The sequence below is a fragment of the Dendrobates tinctorius genome, unplaced genomic scaffold (assembly GCF_039654945.1).
Source record: "Dendrobates tinctorius isolate UK_male_01 unplaced genomic scaffold, ASM3965494v1 ptg000028l, whole genome shotgun sequence".
Classification (NCBI taxonomy): domain Eukaryota; kingdom Metazoa; phylum Chordata; class Amphibia; order Anura; family Dendrobatidae; genus Dendrobates; species Dendrobates tinctorius.
In genome coordinates, this window is record NW_027361696.1 from 40,753,806 (window position 1) to 40,760,293 (window position 6,488).

Below are 6,488 nucleotides of genomic sequence, written 5' to 3' on the forward strand. Positions count from 1 at the left end.
CTTAACATGTCTGCAAATTGTAATTTCCTACTGGGCAATCTTCCTTCACTTCCTGTTTTCTTTTATATTATATTTCTTCATCATTTCATTTGTGAAATTTCAGATCCCATTATATAGTGTTAGTTATTTACTTATGATAGTTTTAAGCACAGGTAATGAAATCAAGCTTTTAGGAGGCTTTAAAAATGAATTTGTGCTTTCGTACAAGTGTTGGACACTTGTTGCAACATGTTTAATCGTTATGGTCTGTGCTAATGCCATGCTGATGTCATATGTAAAGTAATGTTATACCATGCACCATGTATTATTTTCCAACTAATTTGCAATAGATCCAATGAAGTGCTGGGATTGATGTGTGCATTAAGACATTTTGTAGGGTTATTGCCCAAGGTCCTACATGCTCTGTCAGAAATGTCAACTGTCTAAAGTGATTAATAATGAGCATAAATACAGGCGCTTCTCACAAAATTAGAATATCATCAAAAAATTAATTTATTTCAGTTCTTCAATACAAAAAGTAAAACTCATTTATTATATAGAGTCATTACAAACAGAGTGATCTATTTCAAGTGTTTATTTCTTTTAATGCTGATGATTGTGGCTTACAGCCAATGAAAACCCAAAAGTCATTATCTCAGTAAATTAGAATACTTTATAACACCAGTTTGAAAAAATTATTTTAAAATTCAAAATGTTGGCCTACTGAAATGTATCAGGGGAGGGCGAACCAAAAAACAACAATCATAAGTTCATAAATACAAAAAAACATAATCTTTATTGATCAAATTTGCACAGACAAGAGGTGAACAGGACAGTGTGTGGACAAATGGAAAACGATGCAGCACGGAGAGCAAGCACAACCAGTATTATAAAGGAGTGAGAGGTCAACATGTAGACCATGCTAATATCAAATCCACTAAGAATCATATAAGATGGTAAATTTACTACTGAGCCAGAAATTGCAGAGAAAATTGCAAGAAAATATTAATGTATTAGGTATGCATTAGCTCTATAAGATAACATGTACCGGACACATTTGTGTACAAACTGTCAAAAGATGTATTTGGCCAGCATTACCTTTTAATGACATACTGCACCTTTAAATATCAGTGTGTGAGTGGCACATCAAGTCAAAAAAATTACCTGGCCAAGAATAGTAGTGGGAGTCTCTGGTCAGCCCACCCCTCGCACGTTTCGGATAAAAAGCTCCTTCCTCAGGGAGCATCTGAAGGAAACGTATCTTCAGTAAACGCACTCAATACTTGGTCGTGGCTACTTCTGCATCAATTACTGCATCAATGCGGCGTGTCATGGAGCCGATCAGCCTGTGGCACTGCTGAGGAGTTATGGAAGCCCAGGTTACTTTGATAGCAGCCTTCAGCTCATCTGCATTGTTGGGTCTGGTGTCTCTCATCTTCCTCTTGACAATTGTTAGGGTTGCGGATCACACTAAATATAAAATATGAGAAAGTGCGATCGCAACCCGGGGTCCATCGTGCAGAGGTGGTATACTGCTGCTAGGTAATGGCGGACGCTATATGGCAGTATAAGTGAAGAACACACGCAGGTTAATGTCACCCGGTGTGTACAGGGCGAACTCTGTTACCTCACAGAGCGTCACTACCGCAGAACATAAATGCCGGAGCCTGTTTAGCTCACAGAGCTCGGCAACGGAGCACACAGAATGTGGTCACAGAACTCTGCCCCAAGGACACAGGGTCAGAGTCCCTCTAGACCTTCTGAGCGTGTGGCGTCGCACCTGCGGATGCCACTATAGACGCTGACTTTGGTGGAGTGTCGAGCATGTGCACCATGGTGTGCAGAGCCACCAGTGGACACTGATGTCAGTCTCAGACTCTGCCTCTACCTACACCAAAGCCTGGGCGCTTAGCAGGCTAGGCTGCACAACACATGCATACCAAGGGTAGGGATTTCTTAAGGAGTCATTCACCAGAGGCATTCATACATGCAAAAAACACTTACTCTTCATAGTCTGGTAATGCAGTCTATACTGGCGCATGCCAGCAAGCCGAGCGGCCATGTGACCCTTTTATAGCAGCGTCCTTCCGGGACCTTCCTGATGGTCCAATCCAAGTTGGAGAAGGACCTGAGCACGTGACCTCTGATCTCCATTGGGAGATCGTCCCACGGGCATGCCCAGTGGACAGAATGGAGGACTTAGTCCCTGGAGTAGCTTGCTGCTAACCAGCATGCATTGCTCTAGCTGGACCAGAGGTGGCAGCAGCAACCAAACCCACAGAGCTAGTCTGGGTAGAGCGCCAGGACCGACGAGTCTGCTGAGCAGCCTCCTCTGTGGCTGAAGAGTAATGGGTGACCGCCGGAAGCAAGGCACAGGATTCCCGCTGTGCAGCGACAGGAACCCGACGCCTAACACAATACCCCATAGATTCTCTATGGCATTAAGGTAAGGCAAGTTTGCTGGCCAATCAAGCACACTTATACTGTTGTTTGTAAACCAGGTTTTGGTACTTTTGGCAGTGTGGACAGGTGCCAAGTCCTGCTGGAGAATGAAATGTCGATCTTCAAAAAGCTTGAGGGAAGCATGAAGTGATCTAAAATTTCCTGGTAGACGGCTGTACTGACTTAGGTCTTGCTAAAACACAGTGGACCTACACCAGCAGATGACATGGTTCCCCCAAACCATCACTGATTGTGGAAACTTCACAATAGACCTCAAGAAGCTTGAATTGTGTGCCTCTCCACTCTTCCTCCAGACTCTGGGACCTTGATTTCTAAATAAAATGCAAAATGTATTTTCATCTGCAAGCAATATCTTGGACCACTGAGCAACAGTCCAGTTATTTTTGTCCTTGGCCCAGGTAAGACGCGTCTGGCGTTGTGTATAAGTCATGAGTGGCTTGACACAAGGAACGTGACACTTGTAGCCCATGTCCTGGATACATCTGTGTGTGGTGGCTCTTGAAGCAATGACTCCAGCAGCAGTCCACTCCTTGTGAATCTCCCCCAAATTTTTGAATGGCCTTTTCTTAAGAATCCTTTCAAGGCTGCGGTTATCCTGGTTGCTTGTGCACCTTTTCTACCACACTTTTTCCTTCCACTCAACTTTCCATTAATATGCTTGGATACAGCACTCTGTGAACAGCCAGCTTCTTTAGCAATGACCTTTTGTGGCTTACCCTACTTGTGGATGTGTCAATGACTGCCTTCTGGACATCTGTTTTTTGTTAATTATTCTAATTTACTGAGGTAATGACCTCTGGGTTTTCATTGGCTGTAAGCCATAATAATCAACATTAACAGAAATAAGCATCACTGTTTGTAATGACTCTATATAATATATGAGTTTCACTTTTTGCATTGAAGAATTTGAAATAAATTAAGTTTTTGATGATATTCTAATTTTGTGAGAAGCACCTGTAGTTAACACACTGAGCTGCTGTTGGAGTTGTATGAGTTTGTGTTCTTTGAGCTTAGATGTTGATTTCAGACAGTGGCTACAGAGGGGCACAGAGGTTGTAGTGTACCCCAAGAGGACGAGATAAGACCCTCTGAATGAAAGAGCCACCGTTAAATAGAGAAAGTCAGAAATGCCACCATAGAAGGGCGGGGTGCTAAGAAGCTTATTTCTGTGTGCGAAAGGTGTAACCCCTACAGGGGAAATTTAGCCACCAAAAGAGCAAAGAATAAATACAACTGAAGGGAACACAAAGCTTTATTCCTGACTGTGAGGTCTGCTACAAGAGAAGTGTCTGAAACCTAAGTGTGATGTATATTAAATAATTAATGTGAAAGGGACAAGTAGAAAACTCCTGTGTCAATGAAGTGCTGCTGAAGTATTTGCCAGCAATTTGTCAAGTATGAGCATAGTGTAGTTATTTTAATTTTTCTGCTATAAAATTGCTGTCTACTTCTGATCAAGACTGTTTCTAAATTGAATTCAGGTGAATCCAGATTTTTTTTTTTTAAAGAAAAAAATGAAAAAGAAAAACTAAGTACACCCTTTATGAATTAGTTTTTCAGGACAGAAAAAAATAAGTACACTCAATAAATCAATAGTTTGAAGAATAAACTTTAGCAGCAGTAACTTGAAGTAATAGTTTTCTTTTATCACTTTATCAGTTTCTCACACAATTCTGGAGGATTTTTGGACCACTTTTCTTTACAACATTTTAAGTTTGTTAAGGTATTTCTTAGGGTCTTTCCAATATTTCAATTGGATTACAGTCTGGACTCTAATTGGGCCATTGCAACACTTTGGTTCTTTCTTTTTCATCTGTTATGAGGTAGATTTGTTGGTATGCTTGGGGGTCCTGTTGCATGACCCAGTTTCATTCAAGTTTTAGCTTTTGAATATATATGGTCACACAATTCACTCTAAAATACATTGATGTACAGAGAAGATCATGGTCAACTGAACGACAATATACGTCAAAACTGCAGCTTATGGGAAAGTCAGCACAATAGAAAAATACAATGCAAGCTTCAAAAGTTTAAGAAATAACTTTTTTCAACCATGTGATTGTAAATGTTTTTTCCTCATTCCTCTTGTTTGCTTAATTTGGAACATGTTGAACAAAGATAAGTGAATCAATCCACACAGGACTGACGTTGAATCAGATTTACTGAAATTTTTAGGCCCCTGTGAATTTGAACACTATGGGATTCAATTCGCGAGAACTGCTCCCGTCCCCCCGAAAAAAACCCTCTGTGCTAACCAAACCGAACCTTGAAAGGTTCGCTCATCTCTAATCCTAATAACAGCATTTTTTTAAATTGTTTATACACTGTAAACAAGGAGAACAGAATTACTCCTTAGTGCTCATTTTGCTACTAAAACAAAATCCCGAATCCAAGGCTTGTGTGGTTCCAGCATTGTAAAGTGGTCAAACCTTTTTTTAAATCCTCAAGAAAAATCTCCATTAGACATTAAAAAGATTATGTTTGTATTACAGGAATAAAAACAGGTTCAATACACACAGAGGAGACCTCAGAGTGTTATATACATACTTTCTATAAATTAGATTAAGTTAAAACAATTTTGAACTTTACATGAACTATTATAAAAACATTTTTATTTCATTCTAATTATCACAACAACAATTTAAAGATAAGAAAATAAAATTGTAAAAAAACACAGTACCTTTAACCCCTTCACCCCCAAGGGTGGTTTGCACATTCATGACCGGGCCAATTTTTACAATTCTGACCACTGTACATTTATGAGGTCATAACTCTGGAACGCTTCCATGGATCCCGGTGATTCTGACATTGTTTTCTCGTGACATATTGTACTTCATGTTAGTGGTAAAATTTCATTCAAATAACTTGCATTTATTTGTGAGAAAAACGGAAATTTGGCGAAAATTTTGAAAATTTCGCAATTTTCCAACTTTGAATTTTTTTGCCCTTAAATTACAGAGATACGGCACACAAAAAACTTGATAACTAACATTTCCCACATGTTTACTTTACATCAGCACAATTGTGGAACCAAAATTTTTTTTGTTAGGAAGTTATAAGGGTTAAAATTTGACCAGCGATTTCTCATTTTTACAACACCATTTTATTTTTAGGACCACATCACATTTGAAGCCACTTTGAGGGGTCTATATGATAGAAAATACCCAAAAGTGACACCATTCTAAAAACTGCACCCCTTAAGGTGCTCAAAACAACATTCAAGAAGTTTATTAACCCTTTAGGTGCGTCACAGGAATTTTTTTCAATATTTAAAAAAAAATTAACATCTAACTTTTTTTCATAAAAAAAATACTTCAGGTTCAATTTTTTTTATTTTACCAAGGGTAACAGGAGAAATTGGGGGGAACGACTGTTTCGGCGCATGGCAGAGCTCAGAATGGAAGGAGCGCCGTTTGACTTTTTCAATGCAAAATTGGCTGGAATTCAGATTGGACGCCATGTCACGTTTGGAGAGTCCCTGATGTACCTAAACAGTGGAAACCCCCTACAAGTGACCCCATTTTGGAAACTAGACCCCCCATGGAACTTATCTAGATATGTGGTGAGAACTTTGAACCCACAAGGACTTTACAGAAGTTTATAATGTACAGCGGTACAATTAAAAAATCATATTTTTTCCACAAAAATGATCTTTTCACCCCAATTTTTATTTTCCCAAGGGTAACAGGACCCTAAAAGTTATTGTGCAATTTGTCCTGAGTACGCTGATACCCCACATGTGGGGGTAAACCACTATTTGGGCACATGGCAGAGCTCGGAAGGGAAGCAGCGCCATTTGACGTTTTTGGCTGGAATTGAGATCGGACACCATGTCGCGTTTGGAAAACCCCTGATGTACCAAAACAGTGGAAACCCCCCACAAATGACACCATTTTGGAAACTAGACCCCCTAAGGAACTTATCTAGATGTGTGGTGAGAACTTTGAACCCCCATGGGCTTCACAGAAGTTTATAACATAAAGCCATACAATTAAAAAATCATATTTTTTCCACAAAAATGATCTTTTCACCCTCAATTCTTATTT